Raw genomic sequence first — 27937 nt, 5'->3', positions numbered from 1 at the left:
CATAACCGTTACAATTCCACTGTAACAATGCCATACTGTGGACTAAAGGGAACTTAAAAACTAATCACTAACGTCAACATCTCATCCGTAGATGAAGAGGAAAGCTCAACGTCCATCCCATCGTCAACGGACGAGGGGACTGACGCCCAGAACTTCGACTTATTTTGGGGACGGGATTTCGTCCTGCGAGGGGAGCGGCAGGTTTATGAGGAGGCGTACCTGCTGGCGCTTATTCATACCCTCCAGATGGAGGGCATGATTTCCCCTTCGCAGACGAAGTGCGGGAGCGCATGGCAAAGGTGCTCCGCTTCTCCGCCTTCTTTTCTTGTTTAGACGGACTGGGAGATATTTTCGCAGCCGTGGTCGACGATGCCGCCTCCGCCGGCGGGGGAACGGCTTTCGCCGACCTCTTTGTGGGGGCAGACTTGGCTTTCCTCCTGCTGCGCCAGCTTAGGAATCCCAGCCGGCACAGGCTCGTGTGTAATCGAATGTGGTGTGGTGCCCCCTTCGAGCTTTTACTCTTTGCGGCTTTGCATTCAGGAGCAACAGCCGCGTTGGGCGCAGCGATCGTAATAGGTTTATAAGATGTAAACGACGAACCTGGAAGACTGTGCTATCTTCGTGTAGTCTAGCGTATTAGCGGGTGCATTCGTAGAATTGAACTTACGGCGCGCTTCCTGGTAGGCAAGACCATCCAGGGTCTTGATCTCCTGGATCTTCTCACCGAGATATACCGGATAGTTCCGATCTCGGGGTGAATGAAGACCAGGGCATTTAGTGCACCTGTAAGGGATTGTGCACTCTTCCGCGCCGTGAGTTGCTCTGCAACATGTACCGGTACCACATATAGACGGATTCGAGCAACGAGATAGCATATGCCCGATCCTGTTGCATTGATTGCAGCGCATGGGAGGCGGGATGTACGGCCTCACATCGCAGCGATAGGTTGTTACCTTTTCCTGGTAACATTTACAACTTGAGAGAGACAATGAACGCACCGGTGGCAACGTCTTCGCCGTTGACTTTGCGCGTAATGCTCCGGACGTGTGTCACGCCACGGTGCTTCATGTCTTCCATCAACTCATCGTCAGTGTTCAAGATGATATCGCGGTGGAAGATAACTCCACGAATCAAATTCAAGGTGTTGTGCTCCTCCACTTTGACGGGAATATCGCCAAAGTGGTCGCACTTGAGCAGCCGATCAGCTTGCACGGCAGTTCGCGTCTTTAGCAACAAACTACCGTTGCGCGTTTTTTTCCAGGTCTTCCAGTTCGCATTAGACACCTTCTGTGTGCCTAGTAAACAAAATAGACTTTACCAGCTTGAAGTCACTCCCATCTGTTCCGGTAGCAACCAGAAAGCTAGGGAAGCTGGATCCCATTCCTTCACGCTGTGCTTGTTCCCGGTGGGGGACCACCTTGGGCAGGCTGAAGACGTTTCGAAGCCATACCCGAAATCATCCTCCCCGAAATGCCACCGACTCCGATCAGGGGCCTATGTAGCCGAACCAAGCAGCCAAGGTAATGTCCACTTGGTCGTAGCAGGTATTGTCCGGTGCCTAATACGGAATGATTGAGGCAATGAGCACTAGGACTCCCTCCAATCACCCGCAATAGCGTGTACAGAGTAATAAATATAGAGAAAAACATTAAAAAAAAAACAATAATTATATGTCCTGGTATTCGGCTGTGCGGGGACCTGTGTTGTCAAGCGGATACTACTGCACTTTCACCCGAAGGCTTCCCGGGGTCACCGGCGGGCTTTCGAACGTAATCGCACACGTAAGAGGCCCATCTCCGAGCAGCACGCACATCAAGAATTTTGAATCGGTCTTCAACAAAACCTAAAAAAAGATAGAGGGGCCCGATGACCACATAACCCTTTTAGTCGCCTTCTACGACAGGCAGGGATTACCTATGAATGTATTCAGCCCCTCCCATCCACAAGGGGGCCAACACATGATACCAAACCGCAATCCATGTCCGCGCGATGTCGCCCCTTTTAGTCGCCTCTTACTACAGGCAGGGGTTACCGGGGGTGTATTCTACATCTGCGTCCCCCACCCGCAGGGGGTGTTACCCTTTTAGTCGCCTCTTACGACAGCCAGGTTATACCGTGGGTGATTCTTCGTCTGCGTCTCCCACCCACGGGGGTATCTCTCCCTTCCCCCCCCCCCTCTCTCTCTCTTATATATACATACTTACGGTGAACCAGTGTCTTCTGGTATGGACTAGAACTCCCTCCTCTCTCTCTCTCTCTCTCTCTCTCTCTCTCTCTCTCTCTCTCTCTCTCTCTCTAACCTTCGTTGACCTGTCTTGGACTCATCATTGGCTTTGACAATATGAAAATGACCGAGATATGATCAATGTTAGAAATACCATTCCATACGCAGCTAGTCCCTGATATGAACAGTGTAAAAGTGTCGCACATGGAGTCGGTTGATTCGTGCATTTCAGTGGGCTTGGCAGACTGAAATGTAATAGCAGCTTCTGTTTAGTGAAAAAAGCAATGGGAAACTACCTCGCTCCACATTTCCCTAGAATGCCTCTTCAGTGACGCTTAGGCCACCCGTGACAGCTGATGCGTGGAGCTGTTGAGGATCCAGCTAACCTTCAGATTGAGAACCATACATACGTAAGGACTCTGTATAATAAATAAAAAAATACAGACTATAACTGAATTACGTCTCGGGCCGGAAGCGGCATGGGCGCCGCATAATTAGCTTCAAATGTAATATTAAATCTGGGTGTAGTTCGCAAGTCTGCACAGTCAGTATTCCTTCGTAGCGAGGATCCAAGGAATTGGATTGTTTTTTTGCTGGCGAGATGTAGTGTTTACAGTGCACTGTGTCTTCTGGTATGGGCTAGAGAAATATGTTACTTTCATTGATCTGTCTCAGTCTAATCCTTGGCTTTGACAACATGAAAGTGACCGAGGTATGGCGATGCTAGTAATACCATCCCTTATGTAGCCAGTCCCTGGTATGAATGGTGTGAAAATATCGCTCATAGTGCCGGTTGGTGCATGCATTTGAGTGGGCTTGGCAGACTGATATGCAATAGCACCTTCTGGCTCAGTGAGGAAAGCAACGGGAAACTACCTCACTCCTCATTTCCCTAGTATGCCTCTTCAGTGACACCTAGGCTATCTATGACAGCTGTTGGTAAAGCTGTGGAGGATCAAACCAGCCTTCGGGCTGAATACCCAACATGCAACGGTGAAAAATATATTGGCGCACGTTTCAATGTAGGATTCTCCTTCGCTGAATGTGCACAATTCAGTCATTCATGGATTAGCAGTGAGAAATACGCCTTCAGAAATCCATTAGTATGTGCCTCGGAACAGTCATGGCATGACGAGCGATCGCGTCATTTGGTTTCTCATGAAGGTTAGCTTCTACCTGTGTGGCGTGTGCAGGTTGGGATTACTCATTGCCTCACTTCTCCGTTCTTTACGGTTGATTCTTGGTAAAGCTTTCCTCTCCCCTCTCTACACTTTAAAGGTTTTGAACACCGCGGCATTGAAATTGAGTCTTGGTCGTTTTACGTCCACGCATCTGGAACTCGGTGCCAGGCAGGCAGTGATATAAAATCGTTATTTTGTGCGCTTTTGACTTCAGTTCAGCGAGGCGCGTGTTCATAAGGCCAGATCCACGTGGTGCAGCTGCCAAGCATCTTTATATCTGTGAGAGGGAAGTCTTTGAGCCGTGTGCAAGCAAGGTTCGCAGAGTAGTGGTGCCGTGTGATTCATGGTTGAATTTCAGTTTATTCCCTTGGCGAGTAGTGAGAGCAGCGAGCTATTGTGTTGAGTGTGAGATATGCGTGTGCGCGTATAGTTGATTGTGAATTTGGGAGATTGACAGAACAACAAAACGTAAGTTCCGATTCTTTTTGAATTGGGTGGGGGTGTGTGTCGTGTGTGCATGAAAAATGGTATTTTATGACTACGTTTATGTAACATTTACAGGCACGTTGAAGGAAACACTGAAGATCGAAACATATTATTATTATTATTATTATTATTATTATTATTATTATTATTATTATTATTATTATTATTATTATTATTATTATATTAGTTGGCGACCCCATCGTACTAATAGCCTATATCTGCTTCATTCATTCCATCCCTGACCCGGTCAATGACTGGAAAACAGGTTGTAGGTTTTCATTATTATATTAGTGATTGTTTGAAGAGGCCAGATTATGTATAAGGTTACCATTGTGGAAACTCGCGAGGAATATAATTTCGATACCCCGGTGTTTCTAAAAGTCTTTAGCAGTCAGGGGAACTGAAAGGCCTATCTTCATTTTGATGGAGGGCTGGCTTTCTGAGTTCAAGGTGACTGGTTCGATCCTGGCTCAGTCCAATGGCATTTGAAAGTGTTCAAATACGCCAGCCACATTGAGGTGTATTTACCACCGAAAGGAGCTTAGGAACACAATTTCAGCTCTTCGGTGTCTGCGAAAAACGTACATGTCGTTAGTGGGGCGTAAAACAAATATTATGCATATAATATCCTTTTATCAACTACCGGCGATCATATGGGATATAAGCGCATCGCATTATTGTACCCTAAGATTTCTTTACCATGACGGTGAACTACCATTATGTGCCATCGACTTGAGTTAGGATCAACAGCACAAAAGCAGAACTAGAAAATAAGTCTGGCCCAGTTGAGGTTCTCAAGTAACTTATACACTGCTTTCTTCATTAAATGATCTGTTTTATTATTTTTCCTTTTAGTTGGCTATACGTTCACCGACACAGATAGGTCTTATGACGACGATGGGGATAGGAGTGGGAAGGAAGTGGTCGTAGCCTTCGTAAAGGTACGGCCCCAGCATTTGCTGGTATGAAAAATGGGAAACCACAGAAAACCATTATCAAGGCTGCAGACTATGGGGTTCGAACCCATTACTTCCCGAATGCAAGCTCACAGCTGCGCGCCCCTAACCACACGGCCAGGGGAATGAAAACATTTCCTTGACTTCTTTGACATCTGCTTTCTACAAAGTTTTTATTTCTACAGTTCTTGTTAGATGGAAGATACACTATCGACGAGGACTTTTTTAAATGTCAAAATGTTTTAATGTTAAAAAATCCTCTGTATCTATCATTTTTGAAGTGAATTCGTTCAGTAAATTATATCCCTTGGTACCAAGCGAGTTGGCTACACGGTATGAGTCGTGTAGGTGTAACTTGTATTCGGGAGATGATGGGTTCGAGCCCTACTGACGGTAGCCTTGAAGATTTCCCATTGTCACAACACACTAATGCTGAGTCGGTAATGTTTAGTAAGGTCACGGTCTTTCCTCTCAGCGTCGCGGAAAACAGCTGTGCGTGCGTGACGTTCAACGGCTAGCAGTATAATGTAGCTTATATTCATTCATCATTCGTCACCAACAATGTTCTGTACTTCTAGATATAGAAGGAAATTCTGTAATATACTCCTTTAGATGATATTTTGAATGCAAAAAGTACCTCTCGGAGACTAACTTGTGAGATGTACAGTAGCTCAAAAGGAGGATGGTATGTTGTTCACATTTAATATTTTATTAGACTTAACTTTAATTATTGTAAAAATTGTAAAAAATACAATTCACCTCCCATATAAATGCAAACACTGCAGATACCCCAACAAACATTATATATAGGTTCCGTTGTTTCTGAGAAAAGTGTACCTGCGAGGAACTTCCGACTCCGGCGGTATTTAATGTGAAGCCTTGGGAGTAATTTTCCTACTTTGCAATGCATTTTCCTTTCTTTGCTTGATACATACGTTCTTTTTAAGGGAGAAGCGGAATCATATTTTTCTCTTCTTTTTCTTCAATTACAAGAATGATGATTTCTGTGATAATGGCCCTCAAAAAATGTATCTTCTGTCCGATCTATACAGTAAGCTTGCATTTGGGAAATGGGTTCGAGCCCTAGTTTTCCGTGATTTTCCACTTACACGCCGGGCAAATGAATTGTCCGTAACACATTAGAAGACATTGTCGATACCTTCCCTTCATACAGTACACAATGTACTCTCTTCTGTGAATGAAATATGCATCTTCACAAGCTTCTTTCTGTTCGCAGCTGACGAACTGTGTCTAAAATACCCGCTTTATAAACACTGACCGTAGGAAAATTCTTTTAAAGTTAACCTACTGTTTTACCTTGCCTTTTTTGGGACCAGATTCGCTGCCTCTCGTATTGGTTAGCTCTTCATTTGACCTCACGAGGTTGAACGAACTCTATTCAACGGGAATTTCTAAGTCGGCTCCCTAATCGTCAGAAGTAAAATGTTAGCAATCCATCTCGGTCCCTCGTTGGAACTTAAAAACGTAAGTGATGTGGCATTCCTGCTACAGAACATCGCTACTCCGAGCTTGCTTACTGTATAAGGTGCTGAAAAACGTAAGTAATGTGGCATTCCTGCTACAGAACATCGCTACTCCGAGCTTGCTTACTGTATAAGATGCTGGTACGCACTGAAGAGAAGCTGGACAGTTGATGGATGGAGAGGATTTAATTAGGGAGTGTAGGAGGAAATACGACACCGGTTTAATTTCAATACTGGGCTAACTAAAAGTGGTTCGTCGCAAACGTCTTACGTGCGCTACTACTACTACTACTACTACTACTACTACTACTACACAAGTTTTTAAAATCATTTTAGTAATGATTTGTAACATTAGTTTACAACGGAAATGTTTGAATTTATGTATTGCACTGCGTTTGGAGGTTAGTTACTCAACAGGTTGGCGTCATGAAGGGCTTTCGGCCGTGAAAACATGACACAAACACTTATCTCTCATCCCCGACCCCGTATCAAGAAACGGAACGAAGGGGGTAGTCATACATAGGCTACATACATACATACTATATTTTTTAGAGGAAGACGTATATAAATGGCCGAGGGAGACTAAAGTGATCAGTATGCCAAACAGATAACAGTTTAGGAAGGATGTAAATAGTTACATGGTAATGAAGAAATTGGGCCAAGATAGGGTGGTGTGGAGAACTCGGTCAACAGGGCAATACCTTAACGTTTACGGTATCTCTCAGAAGGCCAGCAGCGACTTCTTTGTATAATAGTGTGTATTTCTTTACAGGTATGTTTGTTTTTGTCTGTTTGACAGACTGGAAAGTTTTTATGTTACATTACACTGAAGATAAACTAACAATGGCCACGGCGGCATGCACGCATGCGCTAGCCGACTGTTGATAACTCTGTCGACCTGTCCGCTTCTTGCTTTAGAGGAAGGTTCTCCGGAGAGAGATAAAAAACGTCTGTGTTAAAATTTACATTTTCTATTTATTGACGAAATGAATGGTGAATTATCTGTTGTTGAAACTCGCATTTGACAAGTTCATCATGTTTATGAATTTCACGAACAAACAGTATGTTTCGCTATCGAAGTGACTGTTGTCAGAACGTCTGCTAATCTAATGCAGGCCCTCCGAAGAGGGTGGACGGTTCCTGTTATGTAGGCCTATAGGACATTGCGTGTTTGTGTAGAGGAGGATATTATTGTGTGCAGGTCATTTGCGAGAACGTTGAGGACAACACACTCAGTCCCCGAGCCAAAGGAATTAACCGTTTAACATCCCTCGTCCCGGCCAGGAATCGAACCCGAGGACGGAAGGCCAAGATTCTGACCACTTAGCCGTGGAGTCGGACTTTTATAGTATGTTGAGTTGTGAGATTGTTCATGGGCTTTTCGTCCGATACGTGTTCGAGTATCTTTTCCCAGACATTTTTTTGTTATTGAATTCGTTATTCGTCGTAGCGGACCATTTTGACAGTGATGATGGGTAGATGGACCCAGTGGAACTCAATCCAGCCTCCATAGCACAATAATTACTTATCTTCCCTGGGAATACTCGAGTTCCCACTACGGTTGCCGCACATCTCGAAAAATCGGGATTGTTCCGATTTTGCATGTCGAGAAAAGTGTCCCGCCAGAAATGTATAAAGATCCCGATTCTAGAATCAATACAAGAACGGTGTTAAATGTGCCAATTAATCATTTTTCAAATTCGGATAAGTACATTAAGGGACGGCTACACGTACACGTTTTACCGCGCTCACGTGTGCAAACCAGTTTGTGTTGCGAAACACATGCGTGTGGACGGCAAGAAGATAGCTCGCGCAAACCCATAAGCGCGGATTGCGTTAACTTCGCTTTGCCAAAGAACTTGTGCGTGTCGACAGAGAGCAAGCCGTGTGTTTTGTTGCGAAAACATATCGAGAGTAGCAGTGGCGGCGATAAGGACCCCGCAGGGGCTCAAGGCTTGTGAGGGGCCTATGACTTTCTTAGTTCAGTACCTGAAGAGTGATTTTTCGTATTGATTAAGCTACAGCACACAACACAGTATTATTTGTATTACAGAGTGTTATTCCAAACTTAGGCCGTTGTAATGCAGAGCTTCTTTCGTATGAGTACGGCAGTTATTTCTGAAAGAATGTCGGTTTTCGAACCTCTTCCTGTACTAACCATCGTTTCCTGCCACTTACAACAATCAACACGACTTTTGAAGTAATTAGCCAGTTCTGAGAAATCCAGTAGTCAGCGAACATGCGATAACAAAGACATTCTCCTTATCTAAACTCTAAATACTGAAGTTTCGAGCGTGTTTGACACTGGACAGTGTAGGCTAAGTAGGCCTACGATGGACGGCTGAGTTGTAAATAGTAGTAAATTATTTGGTCATAAGAACGAGGTTATTTCTTAATATTGTGACGGTCAGCGTGTTTTGGTTTTTTTAAATGATCTTTTTGTTCGTTTTGTCGACCTCTGCAGATCTTTTGCCACTACTCTCGCCATATGATAGGAACCTGCGTGTAAGTGTAATTGTGGAAGTGTAGAGTGTAGAATGCGAGGAAAGGAACGTTAAGGACGACACAGATACGCAGTCCCCAGGCCAGGGATATTAATCATTACAATTAAAAATCCCTGCGGCCGGAAATCGAACCTGGGGCCGCTGAGTGACAGGCGGACGCGTTTCCCCCTACACCGCGAGGCCGGACGCGTGTTTTGGTTACTATAGTTGGATATGCATTACTTGTGTGTGTGTGTGTTTTCGAACCACATACTGTAAGTGTATTTTAATTCCTTCGGATTTGAAAACTGAATTTTGTAACTAATTATTATTATTGTTATTATTATTATTATTATTATTATTATTATTATTATTATTATCGTTGCTGTTCATTGTAATAATATACAACCTTGTACTACAAAATAAACTTGTAGGCCTAACTTTCCTCATCAGGAAACGGGCCCGTGTTCAATTGCAGGGCGGAGGGGGGTGGGGGGGAGTTTCTTAGCTCCGGTACTGGAGAGTAGTGAAGTGACCGAGGTACGTAATCATGCCAAACAATTTATCTCCGAATGAATTGAACGGTAACGAATCATTACCATGCTTTGGAAAGATAAAGTCGAAGGAGTATTCCCTTGTACTATGCAATATGGCGGAGTAAACCAGATCTCTGGGTGATCTATGGCTGAGTTGAAATATATTTTGTCGGATGTTACAAGAACTTTTACATACCGATATTGTACGACATAGTGTCGAATGAACTTTCTTCCGACCTTCAAAAAAGCTGACTGTATCTTCTGCGTTTGAACCTACGATCTAAAAATTCGCAGGCTGACATACTATCACTGATCCACAGTAGCGGCGATTAGGGGGGAGGGCAGTCCCCCCCCCCCACTTTGTGGTGAAAAAACATTTTAATTCCATTTTAGCCGCCTGAAACTGGGAATTATTAAAAAAATGTATAACCCTGTTGTCTTTTCAGCTAATTCATTGCTTTAATTATTGAATTGTTAAGGAAAATACTTACCGGAAACACGCACAAAATGCAAAATATCGTTCGTCGCGGCTAACCGCAAATAGCGGAGACCCGCGGAGCAATGTGTAGCATGTTCTGCGAGGTCGGTAGATGCAGAGTGGGTCTCTGCCCATAAGTGACCACGGCTGGTCCATGGTCCAACAGCTCTGCACTCTGACCGGCCAACCGAGCGGAGGAGGGGTGGCCACGGCTCTACCGCCTCTGCAGTCGGGAGACGGGACAGGGCTGGACCTCACGGCTGGCCCCAACCGTCGGCTGTCCTGAGAGTGGTTTTCCGTGGTTTTCCATTCTCCTGAACTAAGACGAATGCCGGGACAGTTCCTAATATAGGCCACGGCCGCCAAACCCCTCACCTCCTTCGAGCATCTCCTTCACCGTAATAAATCTCCCGGCCTGAGGCACGGCGTTACCGTCTAAGAGGCCCTCTTCCCCCTTCAGGGGAGGAATGAAAACATTTTAGTAGTAGTATTCTGCGACGAAGGGTAGCAGGGCTATATTTTTGCCAAGGTCACCAGCTTGTTGCACGCATTCGTCAGTCCGGCAGTCTCACTCAGTGTGTCTGTTACCTTGATAGTGTGTAGTCAATTAATTACTTTTAAATTGTATAATCACGCCGTACTTCTGTTTACTTGTAATACATGCGTAACTATTGTTACTTTGGTGAAAGTTTTATTGTATAGTGCGATTATTACCGCACTTAAGTTGGTAAACTGTCAACCTTTACGTTTCTATCGAAATTCGCTCAGAGAGTATCAAAAACCATTTTATAGCATTTTTTTTTCATTTTTGATGTTTACACTCCCCCCCCCCCCACACACACCCGCTATATCCCTTGGATCCGGGTCTTTTGGTTTTCCATACATTTTTGTGCCCCCCCCCCCCCCACTTTCCAATCGCCGCTACTGCTGATCCACAGAGGGAGCTACAGTACTTCCAGAGGAAAGCAAGGAGCGTTCGTGCACCCGGGGTATTTGTTTGCTGTACATGGTTAGTTTTGTATTTACCTTATTTTGTGTGGCGTATTTAAGGCTGACAACTACGTGAAACTGATATGGTTAACTAGGAAACATTTTAGGAATTGTCTTGTAACATAAAGGATAAAGATATTACGAATCTGATGACAATAATAGTTGTAAGCACAATTTAACTGTAATAATAGTCAACATTAAGTGGAAAGAAAATATATTTTATACCAGTTTGTGAATGACGAGTCCGACGTCAGGGTCCGTCCGTAACTCGTCTGGTGTGGAGTTCCAAATCAACGCAGCACCTCCTATGAAGGAGTGGGAATACCGTCTGGTGGTGTGCGCGCGGATTGTCAGGATGTTCCTGTTGTGGGAGCGGGTGTTGAGTTGGTGGGTCTCTAAACCTGGATACTAGGTGCCGAAGTACTCGGAATGTTGTGTAGCTGATACTGGACGTGAAGTTTGTAGGTCCAGTACTGACAGTTTGTTAATATATGGAGTGATATGTTGACGCGGTTTCATACTGAAGATGAAATGGCGTATGGCTTTTAGTGCCGGGAGTGTCCGAGGACAAGTTCGGCTCGCCACATGCAGGGTTTTTATTTGTATTACAGTGTGTTATTCCAAACTTAGGTCGTTGTAATGCAAAGCTTATTTCGTCAATAGGCGACTTGCGCGTCGTAATGAGGATGAAGTGATGGTGAAGACGACACATACACAGCCCCCATGCCAGCGAAATTAACCAATTATGGTTAAAATTCCCGACGTTGCCGGGAATCGAACCCGATACCCCTATGACCAAAGGCCAGCCATGGAGCCGGACCACTAATAATGAAGATGAATGAAGGAATTTTGAGCTTTCTGCAGTGTACTGATTAACTGTGAATTATCACAGTAGTCAAATAAGGGCGTTATTCGAATTTTGATTAGGTTGATTTTGTTGCTAATGGTAGACATTTCTTGGATTTTTGTAACGGATAGAGGGATCTATACATTCTTGAACAGGTATATTTTACATGCTCTGCCCACGAGAGCCTTCATCAAACATAACTCCAAATGCAACTTTCGTGTCATGTAACACGATGTCAAGTAGGTTCCCACTTAAACATAAGTTACAGTTTTTTCTCTGGCCTGTTATAATGACCTGGGGGGGGGGGGGGTTTCAAGGTTGATACTGTGTCCATTTTGTATAGTCCAGTTACAAGGCAATAGCAGTTCAGAACTGAGAATTGAATAGGTGTAGTTTCCGAGATGTTACATGAGTCAGATTGTTTGTAAACCTGCAGATTATCGGCATTATGATATCTAGGGTTTCTTAGTGACTTAGCAGAGAAGAGTAGTGTAGGACCGGAGGCGGCTATGACTGGACACATTAACTTTCTGGAAAACTCTACAAAATGGGAGAACTTTCTTGTGTCTTGGAGCCTTCCTTTTGCCGGCTGAATAACCAGCAGTGTGAGTTCGTATCTCTTCAAGGTTAGAGGGTGCGTCCGTGTTTGCGATTTTCTTTGTGTGACAGCTCGTCTGCTTCATGTAAGAATCAGATGAGTTATTTACTTCCATGTTTTACATGCACTGTATTTTAACGAAGGCAGTTACAGAATATAGTAATTGAAAACTGAAGTAACTGCATAGAGTGAAAAATATTCCTTTAGAATGCATGTCGGGTAAGACCATAGAGTTAGTAAATAATACACTAGAGGTAGCATTGGCGCTGCAGTCGCGTGCGAAGTTGAACGAGCGCGCTGTTTGGCAAAAGGTGGATTGTTTGGCACTGTCAATACTGGAGCTTCCCGCTAAATTACAGTATATACTTCTCTGAAGGAAAATGCTAGTCTCCTGTGCAGCTTATGGCTGCATAGAGAGGTTTATAAAGGGCAGTGGCGTATCATTTCACAGGTACGTTTCCTTGAAATTCATTTCCGTGGGTATAAAATAATACTTTGCGTGACACTTATTGTCATGAATTGGCCTACTTGGGCTGACTTCGCGAGTGATTCCCCTGTCGGCGTGAATGAGATTCTTTGTATCTTTCCTTGAAGACTGAAATTAATGTATTAGGAAATATAAGGGATGACATTTTCCTTTCACTGAAAGCGAATATCCAGAAAAATCATGTGCATGATACCGAGAGAGTGGCTGTAGGCTTCAGGTCACATAGCTGTCAGCTTGCATTCAGAAGATAGTGGGTTTGAACACCACTGTCGGGAGCCCTGAAGATGGTTTTCAATTTTTACACGAGGAAAATGCTGGGGCTGGAACCTAATTAAGGCCACAGTCGTTTCCTTCCCACTCCTAGCCCTTTCCTGTCCCATAGTTGCCGTAAGATATATGTGTGTCGGTGCGTCTTTAAGCAAATTGGTACAAATAAGAAAAGATGTGCATGGTAGCTTGGAATTGTGCTTCGTTTTTCACTTTCTGTGTGTATTTATAGCATTAAAAGCTATTGAATATAATTTTCTCTATATACCGGTACCGGTACAGTTTGTTGCTTTCCCTTCGCACAATACGTGTAGCAATCCCCATTTATACCTTACCCGATTTTAAAATTTAGAGACTAGATGTCCTGCACCGTGTGAATATCTGAGTCCTTTACTTTTGTCAATAGTATTCCCTGAAATGTCATACAGAGATATAAGCATAATAAATTATTGACCAAGCGAGATTTCCGTGCGGTTAGGGCCACGCAACTGTAAGCTTGCTTTCGGGAAATAGTGGGTTCAAACCCCACTGTCGGCAGCCCTGAAGATGGATTTCCGTGGTTTCCCATTTTCACACCAGGTAAATGCCGAGGATGTACCTTAATTAAGCGCACGGGCGCTTCCTTCCCACTCCTAGTCTTTTCCTATCCCATCGTCACCATAAGGCCTATCTGTGTCGGTGCGATGTAAAACAAATAGTAAGTTATTATAAGTACCTCTTCAGTTCTCTTCAATCATATAATTTACCACTCTCCCTCTCCATTAACGGAAATCATGTTATAAGTTAAAATCTTAAAGCAATTAATACATTTCAGGAAAAGCTAAATAGAAACTCCATAATAGGCTGAAACCACAACTGAGTGTCATATTTCCACTTGTAATCGCGTTTAGAAAATATCGATAGTAATAATAATAATAATAATAATAATAATAATAATAATAATAATAATAATAATAATGGCTTTACGTCCCACTACTTACTTACACGGTTTTCGGAGACGCTGAGGTGTCAGATTTTTTTCCCACGGGAGTTCTTTCATGTGCCGGTAAATTTATCTACAAGAGGCTGACACATTTGAGCATCTTCAAGTATCATCGGGCTGAGCCAGGCTCGAACATGCCAACTTGGGTTTAGAAAGCCAGCATCTAAACCAGCGATAACAAATATTTTGTCTACTTTATCCCAAAATCTCCTCAACGCTTTTAGGCCTAAAAACTCTTTCATCCGCTTCGTATGAGAGAGGACATTTTCGTCGTTGGGCAGAACTGTACCAAAGTACTGGTCATTTACACGAAAGATAGCGAAATATACGTCCCTCCTTCTAAACCTGTGTTGTTAGAAGACTTAATATGAACAGTATATTGATTTTGTGCTACTTAACTGCACCTGAACACCGTCCTCTTTTATCACGCATTTCTCTTTGTATTTATGCTTTTAGGGTTTTCTTTTTTACTGGAGAGAAGCATCGCAAGTATACTGTAATATCTGAGAATGTTTGCAGAAATTTAAACCATATCTATATCCACACAGTTTTAAAAGTCCCTTATTTACATTGGTGAGTATAGCGGAGTGAGCTCTTTGTCAAACAGCTGCGATTTCAACATGCTCCGCTGGCTACAGCGATTCTCTCATAGACTGTGGCGCCAATGCTACCTCTAGTGTATCTACTATCGCCGATTTCTGGAGCAACGACTGCGTCTGGCTATGCGGCGCAAACGTCCAAACAATGTCAAGCTCTTATTGCAATGATGGTATCGGGGGGGGTCTTAGAACACCCACTGTACTCACCAGTCATGCATCTTTGTGACTTCGACCTGTTTCCGAAGTTGAAGGAACCCCTCCGAGGCCGCCGATTTCCTGACGTGGCATCTGTACCAAATACTTTAACATCGATAGTGCTGCTACCTACATGGCTTGATGTGACTTACTCTTCAATAACAATCATATGGCCATCTATATGATTCTTGGCGCTCTGGCGTGTTTATAATGTATCAGTGTTTGTCACTAAGTAATCTTACACTGCAGTTATATTCCAAGAAAAGTGTTATGCGCTGATCAAATTATCCAGCAAGATATTGGCATGGGTACTGATAAGGACCGCAAGTATTAAAAAAAAAAAAGGTAATGACCTCGCGTCTGTGTTGATGTTGCATTCTATACCCCTTATAATAAAAAATCAACCAATTATGTCCCACTAACATTTCATTAGAGTAAAACCAATAATATCAACAAATATGGAACTTACGTACACTCAAACTTCAGGGCCCACATTGTTAAACAGTACCATAAATTTCAAAATAGAAAACTTGGGGGCCTGTGGCATAATGGTTATCGCGGTAGTCTTGAAATTGAGGGCGATGAGTTCCGAATCCAGTCAGTTTCTTTTACTGTAAGAAAATAATAATAATAATTTTCTTTACGTCCCAATAACTACTTTTACAGTTTTCGGAGACGCCGAGATGCCAGAATTTAGTTCCGCAGGAGTTCTTTTACTTGCCAGTAAATCTACCTACACGAGGCTGACGTATTTGAGCGCCTTCAAATACCATCTGACTGAGCCAGGATCGAACCTTCCAAGTTGGGGTCAGAAGGCCAGCGTCTCAACCGTCTGAGCCACTCAGCCCGTCATAAGAAAATTATTTCAGTGAATTATTGGCATAGGCTTGAGCACCAGTCCGCCTAATTTAATACGTGTGTATGGTAATTCTTCATGAATAAATTTTTGTAAGAGACTTTAGAAATTTTTGACACTTCTTCCTTGTCAAGAACATCATAGTCCACGAACCTACTGCGCTGGCGAAGCAGGGGGAGAGGTGATACTCCCACGTGGCGCGTCCCAGGTGGCGGACAGGGGGGTCCTAACCGGCTTGCCGGCGGACTTGAGGGAAATAAAATACCTCTCGCCGACCAAACACACTACCCCCTGCGGGTGGGGGACGCACATGTAGAATACACCCGCGGTATCCCCTGCCTGTCGTAAGAGGCGACTGACAGGGGCCTAAGGGCTCTCAACTTGGGAGTGTGGATTGGCGACCACGGGGTCCTTAGCTGAGTCTTGGCATTGCTTCCACTTACTTGTGCCAGGCTCCTCACTTTCGTCTATCCTGTCCGACCTCCCTTGGTCAACTCTTGTTCTTTTCCGACCCCGACGGTATTAGAGCATTCGAGGCCTAGGGAGTCTTTCATCTTCACGCCCTTCGTGGCCCTTGCCTTTCTTCGTCCGTTACTTAATTTTTCGAAGTGACGGATCCCTTCCTTTGTATTATTTTTTCTCTCTCGCTCTACCTCTGTGGGTGGGGGACGCAGAAGGAAAATGCACCCACGGTATCCCCTGCCTGTCGCGAGAGGCGACTAAAAGGGGCGACCAAGGGATGATTGTCTTAGAACCATGACACTACTTTTGATTAGCCTTTACTTGCGAGTAGTACCACTGTATTAGGTACGAAATAGGTTTGTGATTAGTATAAGCAGTGAGTTGGTTCACCTGTGGGTTTCCAGTACCCGTGAGTCGTACCCATGTGAGCAACACCGCGGGTCTGGGCGTTGCCTTTGAGTTGTACCACTATATGAGCGACACCGTGGGTCTGCGTTGCCTGTGATTAGTACCCAGTATGTGAGGAACACCACGGGAATATCGGCGCCCGAGATTAGTACACCTAGCTGAGGAACCTCGTCGGTTTGCGTTGGCTATGAGTGGCGCCACTGTGTGAGAAACACCGTAGGTCTGCGCGTTACCTGTACGACGTACAATACTTGTGAGTAGTACCATCATGTGTGGAACACCGTGAGTCTTCGCTACTTTTGATTAGTACCCCAACATGACAAATACCATGGTTCTACTTTATTAGCGATAAGTACCATTCTGAGGGGCCTTTGACTTGGATTTTGGACCTCTTTAGATATCAGGCATCCTCGATTCAGGATTGTGCTTTATAAGTGGTCCCTTGGTCAGTAATACAATTATTTATGATCTTTTTTGAGTCGGATCCACTGTTTTTTTTTTTTTGGTTCATGTCCATCCATTCATTCTTCATGACATTTTTTTTTTTGTTCAGTGGATGATTGTGACCTTTTTGTTTGTCATTTCATTTCGTACCATTAGGGGCCGATGACCTCGATGTGAGGCCCCTTTAAACAACAAGCATTATCATCATCAGAACATCGTAGTTCACTCACGTAACCCCAAATATGCATTTTATATAGGCTATACAGATTACATATTTCTGGCTTCAGAGGTGAAACGGAAAATTCTAAGTACAGCAGAAGCGAGATACCAGCGTGAGGTGAGTTGCCATGTAGAGTTTGGGAAGATCGGCCGTACCGAAGAAGTAGAAGTCAAAATAATGGACCAAAACTTCTGTTCCTTAATTGCAGCTTCTCTTTCCCGAAATGTTAATAAATCATGGATGTTGTTAAGTTATCTGCCCCCTCTGGCGTTTTGGCCGAATGGTTAGCGCTTCGTGGCCCTTTTTTTCGTGTGTGTGTGTGTGTGTGTCTGTGATATTTTTATTCTTCGGAGTGTTGGGCCTCTTCCATTTCCCTTCTGATTAGTGATAATAGAGGATGGTTGACCAATATTGTACTTCCACTACGGAATGGTCAGCGTACTGGCCTTCGGCTCAGCGAGCCCTGGTATGATTCCCGGCTGAGTCGGAGATTTTAATCGCGTCTCTAATTCCTGTAGATCGGGGCTGCAGGTTTGTGTTCGTATTCATACGCATCTTCAAATATATACAACACATTACACGAAAAACAACCACAGAAACACTCTGTAGTGACTCTCTATCCCTCCACATATGATTGGTGTTAGGAAAGGCATCCGGCCGCAAAACTAGACTAAGTCCATACAAAGTGCTGCGCCAGATAATTGGAAAAAGGCTAGAAGAGGAAAGAGTAGTTGTTAAATATTCCTCCCAGTGGCTGGGTGGATCCTCAAACAAATTCTGCTTTTAATTTTTAAGACATAACGAAAGGCACGGCTAACATAATGCTCGTTTGGAGGTTTAAGAAGGAGGCATTTCATATTTTAAAATTTCATTCCTAATTATTATTATTGTTCAATTATTTTAACATAAATATTGCCAATGAGGGTATATGCATTCCACTCAACTCTAGCATAGACAAGTATGCAGTTCACACCAACACGCTAGATGTCACCACCGTCACTGTTCGCACTCCACTCAATGCTGTTGAGATAGAGCTGTCCGGTATTGGTGTGTTAAAGTGTTTGTCTGTACCCCACAGTATGGCGCTCCGTCGCTGTCAACAATTAACGTCTTGCGAGTTCATTAAACATTGCGTTCTATCAAATTATCACTATTTATTTACAGCCCTCCTATCACTTACCAATGGAATAAAAACTAGAATGACTACACGGGGAGGTAGCGTATTTTATTTATTTCGTGTCAGAGATAAAGAGTATAAGTCGAAAGTAGCTGTGTTGCAGGACATAAGTTTGAAGTTTTAAAAATAGAGACAGTACTAACCCATATGTACCCAGCCGCCATGTACACTGACATTGCTATGAGTCCGCCATCTTTCAAGTATGCAGCCTTGGTGTTGCATGCTTTCAGTTAAAATAGTACTGTGGGTGATCTACAAATGTTATCACGAGACCTGTTTTATACTATTCAGAAATGCCACACAATTAATCCCAATACACTAACTGAACAATAAGTAGAATTAAAACATGAAGCAAGTCGTATAAAATGTTAAATTTTCCACAATCTTACCTTAGAAGTTCTTCATTGTGTAGTATGGCTGGAAATGTTCAGACTAAAGTTGAACTTTGAACGGATCGTACTGCCATGTACTCTCCTTTCCCTTCTTGTATTTCAGGCATGCACAACACATCTTTGTTGTTTTGGAACCCTTCGCACCAGTAGGCTCAACTTTGACTGGGAAATGACGGCCGGTCAGTCTGGAAGGTAGGTCTCCACGGGTGACGGAATGCCTCTTGACCATCTTGCAATGGATTCAATCATTCCATTACAGAATGTAACTCTCTAAGCGGGCCAGATTTATCGAGAGGTTCATTGTTGTCCAAATCTAAATATTTACGTAGTTCGAGGAACCTAGCACGAGGCATCTTAGTTCTAAAATACAACGTGTCAACACTTACGTCTTTGCACCAGTAACTGTGAATTGTAGGCTTCTGTACCAATCCCATTAGAACGTAAAGAGAGAGATACGCATATTTTTCATGCAAGTTCGTCGGTAAAAAGTCTAGGTCAGTACTGGCATACCTGTTGGTGTCATCTCTCATCGAAGTGCTGCCCGAAAATTAATTTTCACAAATTTCACTCGTAGGGCACATTCCACTTGTTCCTGATAAGGTATGAGTAACTGGAATGTTATGTTCATGTATCCAGTTCCACTCAACATGCTGTTCACCCACTTCGCTAATATAGCTTTCACTATCACTTCCAGTATCGGATAAATCATGCGATAATACTCGCATAGGGTCACAAGGAACTTCCCCCTCACTATCCCTACTGAAATCAGAACCTAAAACATCTCGCACCCTTTGAATCTCGTTATTATTGAGCTTTTTCCGCTCATACGCGTTTCCTTGAAGCCATCTTCACGACAACAAAACATCGATCGACCAATCAATAGTTTTATCAATTCACCTCGGAAACCAAATAACAGACAGAGCAAGAATCCCAGAAAACATTCAATCTAGGTATCTAGCTTATAGTTGCAATTACAAATGATTTCGCCTGCAGCTAATAGCACTCGGACAGGTTACACGAGACAGTGCCACGCGGCATGACAAGTCCGCTGACGGATATTTAGCCCAGCTGATAGAGCGCATATGGGCATTGTTGCCAACTTAGCGGATTTTCCGCTAAATTTGGCGAAATTAGAAGATTGTCGGCGGAGAAATATATCATTTAGCGGACAGCGGATTTTTTGGTGGAATTCTAGATTTATTATAGCGGAATTTAGTGTTTTATCTATTTTACGTTTTTTAAAATTTTGTACTCCAGTCTGTCTCCGAGCTATTCCATATTTCTTGTCAGGAGCTAACAGTCACATGAGGAAAACATGTTATATGGATTTGATATGAGTTCATGGTATCATAAATTTGTAATGCGTGGGGAAAGGTTACTTATCGCTTAGTTGACGAATGACGACAGATAATGTAACTGTGAGAGAGTAGCATTTATATTTATGCTAGGAAGGAAGACCGTTTAATGAACTGGCCTGTTCTCTGTGTGTGGACCATAAGGTAGGGGATTCACCTAGTTTGCACCCGGCAGTAAAACGCCTACAAGTTTTAGCTCGCCGGTTCTCAGGCAGGGGTTAATCCCAGTGAAACTCGCAGATCAGATGGGTGCAAACATTATTATTATTATTATTATTATTATTATTATTATTATTATTATTATTATTATTATTATTATTATTATTATTATTATTATTGTTACCGTGTTTTGGTGGTAGTTATGCATGAAAGAAGGTGCTGGGTGGTGAATAGGTCTCAAGCTACTAAAGTGAAATTAATTTTAAAATTTAACAAGGTTATATTTTCTTTTCAAAATTAGGTAACAACAAATAGAACAGGTACTTAGTAGCCGAAACACGATTGAAAAATACATTTACATAGGTACCCCATTTGGGGCTTCAAAAGTCAGAAACATAATTCTTGAGCAATGAGCCCAACCTTACAATGAACACCATACAACAAAGGGGCCGAAAACCCCCAAACATGCCAGAAACATTTGCTTCCAATTACACCCAAAAGCCTCCTTGAGGCAGAGACACAATTTTCAATAAAGGGCAACTTCCCCTTAAAATACAAGCCTATCATAGGCCACTCCGAACTCCACTTTTAAGCTGTCCTCTAAGGACGTATACACAGGGGTAAAATACCCAACCTACTGAGGTCTGTTAAATGACAAGAAGGTTAATACATGACCTCTAAAATACAATTTGAGAGGAGGCGAATTTGCACTCCTAATACACTTTGCTTAAGACCTACTTGGCACTAGGCCATTAATACAAGGGCTAATCCCATACTACAGAGGTGACTTAATAACAATTTACATTACATTACGGAAGAATTGGTTGAGAAAAAAATAGTTCACCTCAAGACGATGTGAGTGGGAGCTCGAGAGGGTTAAGCACTCTCTATCCCGATATGTCGTTTGAAAGATAGAATAGATACCAGTAGTTTTTACATTTTAAAGGAAAGTTACATGGTGGAAGGCCTAGAACCCGCCCCGAAAGTTAAACTGCTGAGCTAGCAAAGAAAGAATTTATTAATCGGCCATTACCTTGTTGTTGACCGCTGCCGAAGAAAGAGGCGCTTCCCGCCCCCTGCTATGTACTTAACACACTGAAAGATGGAACAGAAGTGGCCCGGAGACCCGAAAATCAGCAGTTTATATCCTCTCGCGGAAGGTTCTAGGCGTTAGGGGAAAGAAAACACCCTCCCACAAACTCTTTATTGGGTAGGACCCCGCAACAGATTCAAGTTGGGGGAAGATACACCAGATTGGTCAGAAATTAATAGAAGAAATTCGGGATTGGATACCTTCATAACAAGGGGAAGAAAGGGGTAAATATTGCCAACTTAAACAATGACAGAAAGAAATTTAACAAAGAACAAACTCTTGAAATTAAATTTTCTCCAAAAAAATAGTTCTTTGACTCCACACTAGGTTGCACTATTGTAGATCTTCAGTAGTGTCCTCTAGAAGAGAAAGTTCACACTTCTTACTTCAAGCGAAACAAAAACACATCAAAAATGACACCGTTCAAAAACTCAAAATTTTCCACGTGGTGACATCTTCTGAGAAGGTAAAGAATTAACAGCGTAGATAAAGTTCAGACTTCCTCCAGCAGAGGAGTTTCACCTGGCGCAATTTTTAAATTAGCGGCGTGGAGGTGTACCGCCCGGTACAGACCTCCCCCCCCAAAAGTTCCTCCAGGGGTGACACATGAAATCTGTTTGAAACAAGGTCCAAGTTATGCTGTGAATATGAAGATTGATTGCAGAAGCCTTTATAAGATTTCTTAATTTGGTTTGATTTAGTTTCAAAATTTTGTTGTTGCAGATGAAGTAAAGTCTTTATATTTGTAGAAGTTGAATTTCTGAAGATAACTTTTTATACTTGAAAGTGAAGGAAAAAAAATTTTTCAAAGTCCACCAAATATTGCAGTTGAATTCCCAAGTGTAGTCATTACTTATAGTAACTGTTCATGTAGTAGATGGTGATGAAGTGGGATGGCCAGACCGGCCGTTGCGGCTTGCGTCCAAAGGAGGCCGCTCGGACCCCTCAAGTACCCTGAGATACCGCTCGCCCGCACTATGAGGGGAGCAGAGGTGTTGAAGCACGCCGCGCCCGCGGTGAACATATACAGGCTGCGGGCAAGTAGCAGGTCGTGCGCCGCACATCAGCCTTGGCCGGGAGGAGAGCTCCGGCTCGCCGTGCACACTTCGTCCTCGCTGGGGCCGAGGGGGCTCGTCCTCTGCTCCAGTTGCTGCACGGCGCCGCGCGGCTGCGGGGGCACTGAAACATTAAAGCTTGGCGGCAGAATTGTGTTGGACTATCATCTTCTTTGAGGGTACAGCCTTGGTGAGGAGGTTGAGGGGTCAGCGGCGTGCAGATATCCATGGCATTTACTCAAATCAAGCCACAGTGTGTATTGAAGCAGGAGACGGGAGCGTGGTAATGGCCGAGGCAAGGACAGAATGGCAGTTTAACGGATCGGGGAAGGTTTTACAAGAGGCTTACATATAAGACAAAATATTATAGAAGGGGCAGAAAGCCTTAAAAGTTGAACTCAAAAAAAAATATATATAACCTTCATATTCCTTTCAAATTATATGAAGCAAGTTGACACAAAATTTACACTGGTTTCACCTGTGACAGGTGAACCCTAAATATCCTCTCGGTGGCTGGATTGCTTACTAACAACGTAACTGGCGTAAGAAAATCGAGAATTATACAAGGCCCATGAAATCTGGGGGCAAGCTTGCCCGCGGGAACAAAATTCTTGACCATCACCTGGTCACCTACCTTTAAAGGAGTGGGTCTCCGTCCACGATCATACCTTTCCCTAACCTTTTCATGAGATACTTTAAGATTAGCTTTAGCCTTCTTCCAAAGATCTTTAATGTTGTCCGGATCTATTGTCTCGGGCAGAATGTCACTCAGAGACCAGAGGTTAGAGAGCGGCGAGTTGGGAACAAACTTGAACATCAAAGAAGCTGGAGTGAATTTATGTGATTCATGAACCGCTGAATTCGAAGCAAAAGCTAACCAATGCAGGGACGTGTCCCACCTGGAATGATCATCATGATGATAGGCAATCAGTGCGGACCTGAGATTACGATTAACCCGTTCAGCCAGAGATGGTTGAGGGTAATAAGCAGAAGTAGTTACATGAGAGATGGATAAGTCAAAACAGAATTTACGAAATAAATTAGATGTAAAAGCCTTAGCATTATCAGATACAATATATTGGCACGGACCAAAAGAAGCAAAAATAGAATTTAAGCAAGTAATTGTAGACTGAGCGGTAGCCAGCTTAGTCGGAAATAACCACGAAAATCTTGTAAAACCATCTACGCATACAAAGATGAACCTGTTGGCATTCCCCTTTGACTGGGGGAAGGGTCCTACATAATCAATATACAGGCGTTCCATGGGGCGCGACGCTTGCTGAGAAGACAAGAGGCCTACCTTGGTGGACATGGTCGGTTTACTGAGCAAACAAGATTTACAAGCTTTTACAAGTTCACGAATTTCGCCGTCCATACCTTTCCAGATGAACATTTCACGAATCTTTTCACGGGTTTTAAAGATTCCAAGATGCCCTCCTAATGGGGTCTCATGATAATACTTGAAGATCATAGGTACAAGAACCGCTGGAACAACAACTTTCATCAACTTATCATGCCTCGAAGGGCAACATAGAACACCATTCCTCAGAAAATAAGGGACAGCATGTTCCCCAGAAGAAAGGGTTTCTATTATCGGAGCCAGCGTCGGATCTTCACGTTGGTATTTCTCAATATCCCTAAAAAGCATGGGAGCATCTGTTAAGATGGCATTAACACCAGATAGTATGGACTCGGAAGGTGATGAACTGTCGACCGGTTCGTGGGTCTCGACGTCGTTATGAAACATACGGCTGAGTCCATCAGCAACAACATTTTCGGTACCTCTGATATGTCTAACATCAAACTGGAAGGCGGAAATGCGAATAGCCCAGCGGGCTATACGACCAGTACGACGCGGCCTACCTAAGACCCAGCTTAAGGCTTGATTATCTGTCTCCAGGTCGAATTTGACATGTTCCAGATAGAGACGGAACTTTTCTAAGGCAAATAAGACTGCCAACCCTTCGAGCTCATAGATGGAATACTTGGCTTCTTGAGCCGATAGAGTCCTAGATGCATAGGCGATTGGTCGCCTCCCTAGTTCAGTCTCTTGAAGAAGGACTGCAGCTACAGCTGACGATGACGCGTCCGTTTGGACGATGAATTTCTTTGAGAAATCAGGCATAGCAAGGACAGGGGCATTACAGAGAGCTAATTTCAGATCTTCAAAAGCGGCTTGTTGAGAAAGTCCCCACTCGAATTTGATGCCTTTCCTACGAAGAAGATTCAATGGCGCCGCTCTATTAGCAAAGTTAGGAATGAACTTTCTGAAGAAATTCACCATACCAATGAACCTGGCGATACCTTTAATGTCCTTGGGAGGTTTAAAATCACGGATGGCCTGTGTTCTAGAATGATCGACTGCTACACCATCGGGTGACACAATATGCCCTAGGAATGACATAGAGGGCTTAGCAAAGGCAACCTTGGACAACTTAACACTTAACCCAGCCTTACGAAGGCGATCGAGAACTTCTCGCAGATGATCTAGATGTTCTTCAAAAGTCTCTGAAAATACGACGACATCATCTAAATAGTGATATAAGTACTCGAATTTGATGTCGGAGAAGACCCTATCTAGTAGCCTAGTGAGCACAGCTGCTCCCGTAGGGAGCCCGAAAGGCACGCGGTTGTATTCATATAAATTCCAGTCCGTGGCAAACGCTGTAAGGTGTTTAGACTCTTCGGCAAGGGGAATTTGATTATAGGCCTGATTTAAGTCCAAGATGGTGAAGAACTTGGCCTTACGAAACCATGAAAAACAAGAATGAAGGTCAGGAAGGGGCACAGATTGCAACACCACCTTCCGATTGAGAGCCCTGTAATCAATGACAGGCCTGAAGCCTCCTTGGGGTTTCGGGACTAGAAAAATAGGCGATGAATACGCCGACTTAGAGGGCCTAATAATACCATCCTTCAACATCTGATCGATAATTTCTTTCAGAGCCTTCATTTTAGGTGGAGATAGCCTATAAGGTGGAAAACGGACAGGAATCGAATCCGTGACCTCAATTTTGTATTCAATAAGGTCAGTAACACCAAGAGTATCAGAGAACACCTCGGGAAACGACTGACACAGTTTGCGAATACTATCAGCCTGCTCCTCAGGTAGATGTCTAAGGTCTAACAACATCTCATCCTGGGTAGGCGAAATAGAAGAACATGACACAGAATTACACTTTAATAGTGGTATTTTACAACTAGAAGCAAATTTGAATGTGCACGACCTAGACTGGAGATCGAGCACAAGACCAGTGTGAGAAATAAAGTCAGCTCCCAATATAATGGGGCAAGACAATTGCTTGGCCACAAACAATTTAATTTTCCATGTAAACTTAAAAATACGAATCTTGACCAGTAAGGAACCTAGAATTTCTAATGGAGATGAATTAGCCGAAACGTATTGAACAGGAGAAGAGACATAGTCAGGAAGTTTACAAACCGATTTCAATTTAGAATACCATTCAGCCGAAATAATCGAACAAACACTGCCTGAATCTAAGAGAGCTGTTATAGGCTCGTTATTTAACTCAATCTTAAGAAAAGGAACAGGTGCGGGGGTATCCGCCGCAATCCTAAGACATTCTTTAGGGCATTCAAAAGATGAATTTGAAGGCTGATCGTTCTCTACATTTACAACCTGTTTACTAGGGGCTGAGTCTCGGGAAGATGGATTAGTCGACTCAGCCGAAGCCAGTAGTCACTTTTTATTATTGGCATAGGTGGAATTTGCACCAGAAGTTGAGCAGGAGGGGGTGCTATTTGAGTTGGGACAATTCTTGGCAATATGTGAGAAAGCCCCACATTTAAAACAGCCTTGTGATGACCCGGCTCCATTCCTTGTCCCACTTGACTTGATCAGCGGACACTTGTTGCGCAGATGGTCAGGCGACCCGCAAGCATAACATTTACGGGGATTGACTGGTCGGCGAGGTGGAGGCCGAGTGTTACTAAAGGAAGGCGGGGTTTCTTTCGCGACACGCAAAGAATCGGCGTATCTAACTCCTTCCGCTGAGACGGCCAATGCTTCATGTTCAGAAAAGGTTTGCGGGCACGCCGCGAAACACAAATACGACCTATAGGGAGGTGAAATTCCCTCTACAATAGCCTGTACAATCTGATCTTCAGGAAAATGAAGGGCAAACACCCTAGTATAAAACTTAATGTCCTGTATGAAATCAGCCAAGTTTTCATCCAAGCGCTGTACACGATAATAGTACTTCTGAATAAGGGAGGACCTGGCCCTAGCCGGGATGAAGTTAGCTAGCAAATGGGCATGGAAATCCTCAATAGATGATTGCTCGGCAATGGCTCTAACTATTTTGTCAGAGAGAATACCAATAGCATACGGATAGATAATTTGCAAGATTTGACATGGAGAAAGAGAAAAAACCAGGGCATGATCCTGAAATTCCACTAGAAATCTTAAAAATGAAATTACGTCACTGGTGGTATTAACGGAAAACTTAGATATACCTCTGAGCAACATTGCCAATGGATGAGGCAAGCTACTAAACCCGGGTGACATAGTAGGTAAAGGTTTCAATGGCAAAGAAGTTAATTCAGAACGGATGTTACTCAGCGATGCACGGCGTTCAGACTCGTTGTCCAATGGGGCAGAGATAGTTTGAGCAGCGATGGTTTTCCTATTTACTTCTCCCTTAGCAGGTTCTTCCTCGCTACCTACATTCACTATGGTGGGCTGATCAGATTTGGGAGGAACTTCCCCAGTTAACAATTGAGTGACCTTACTAGATAATTCGGAAATATTTTCCAGGAGCGTACTAGCTTCCTTCCTCTGAACGTCATTCAGTTTTAGAGACAACAGATCGTTAACCCTATTCGAAAAATGATATAGCCTGCCTTGCACACGCTTAATTTGATTCGGAGACGGATCATTTTCATCAAAAAACTAACTACAGAAGCTAGCCCAGTAACATTCTCCGTGATCGTGGAAAGAGAATCGTCAATTTCTTTCTCTCCCAAATTGGGGATGGAAATGGGCAAATCAAGGGACTCTCTAAGCTTGTTAGTGTCTACTGCAACCGTGCCTCCAGATTGCACATTTCTGATATTTAATTCATAGATCAACTCCTCTTTGCGCAAATAATTAAGATGGAGAACATCGCGAGGGCCTGGCATGATGACAGAACAATTTTGAAAAAGTCAAAAAATTCCAGCAACTGAGAAAATGGTTAGAGTTCGGATCAAAACAATGTGTAGCCGTCAAAAGGGGCTAAATTGAGACCCATTCAACCACGCTCTGCTACCACTTGTTACCGTGTTTTGGTGGTAGTTATGCATGAAAGAAGGTGCTGGGTGGTGAATAGGTCTCAAGCTACTAAAGTGAATTAATTTTAAAATTTAACAAGGTTATATTTTCTTTTCAAAATTAGGTAACAACAAATAGAACAGGTACTTAGTAGCCGAAACACGATTGAAAAATACATTTACATAGGTACCCCATTTGGGGCTTCAAAAGTCAGAAACATAATTCTTGAGCAATGAGCCCAACCTTACAAT

At 43.3% G+C, this 27937-nt stretch overlaps 1 protein-coding gene across 6 annotated transcripts in view; it reads left to right on the top strand.

Moving 5' to 3' along the window:
- ZnT63C (zinc transporter 63C) overlaps positions 1-27937 on the top strand; it is a 482994-nt gene that overhangs the window by 190848 nt on the left and 264209 nt on the right. The window contains exon 1 of one of the 6 annotated variants that reach the window (XM_067144353.2): positions 3630-3873. The exons of the other annotated variants lie outside the window; for them this stretch is intronic. The gene's annotated coding sequence lies outside the window, so the exon portion shown is untranslated. Of the gene's footprint in view, positions 1-3629; positions 3874-27937 lie in introns of those variants that run through there. 6 annotated transcript variants of the gene reach the window in all.

The sequence above is a fragment of the Anabrus simplex genome, chromosome 3 (assembly GCF_040414725.1).
Source record: "Anabrus simplex isolate iqAnaSimp1 chromosome 3, ASM4041472v1, whole genome shotgun sequence".
NCBI classification, from domain to species: Eukaryota; Metazoa; Arthropoda; class Insecta; order Orthoptera; family Tettigoniidae; genus Anabrus; species Anabrus simplex.
Note: the sequence above shows the minus strand (reverse complement) of the source record. Positions and strands in the feature narration are given on the sequence as shown.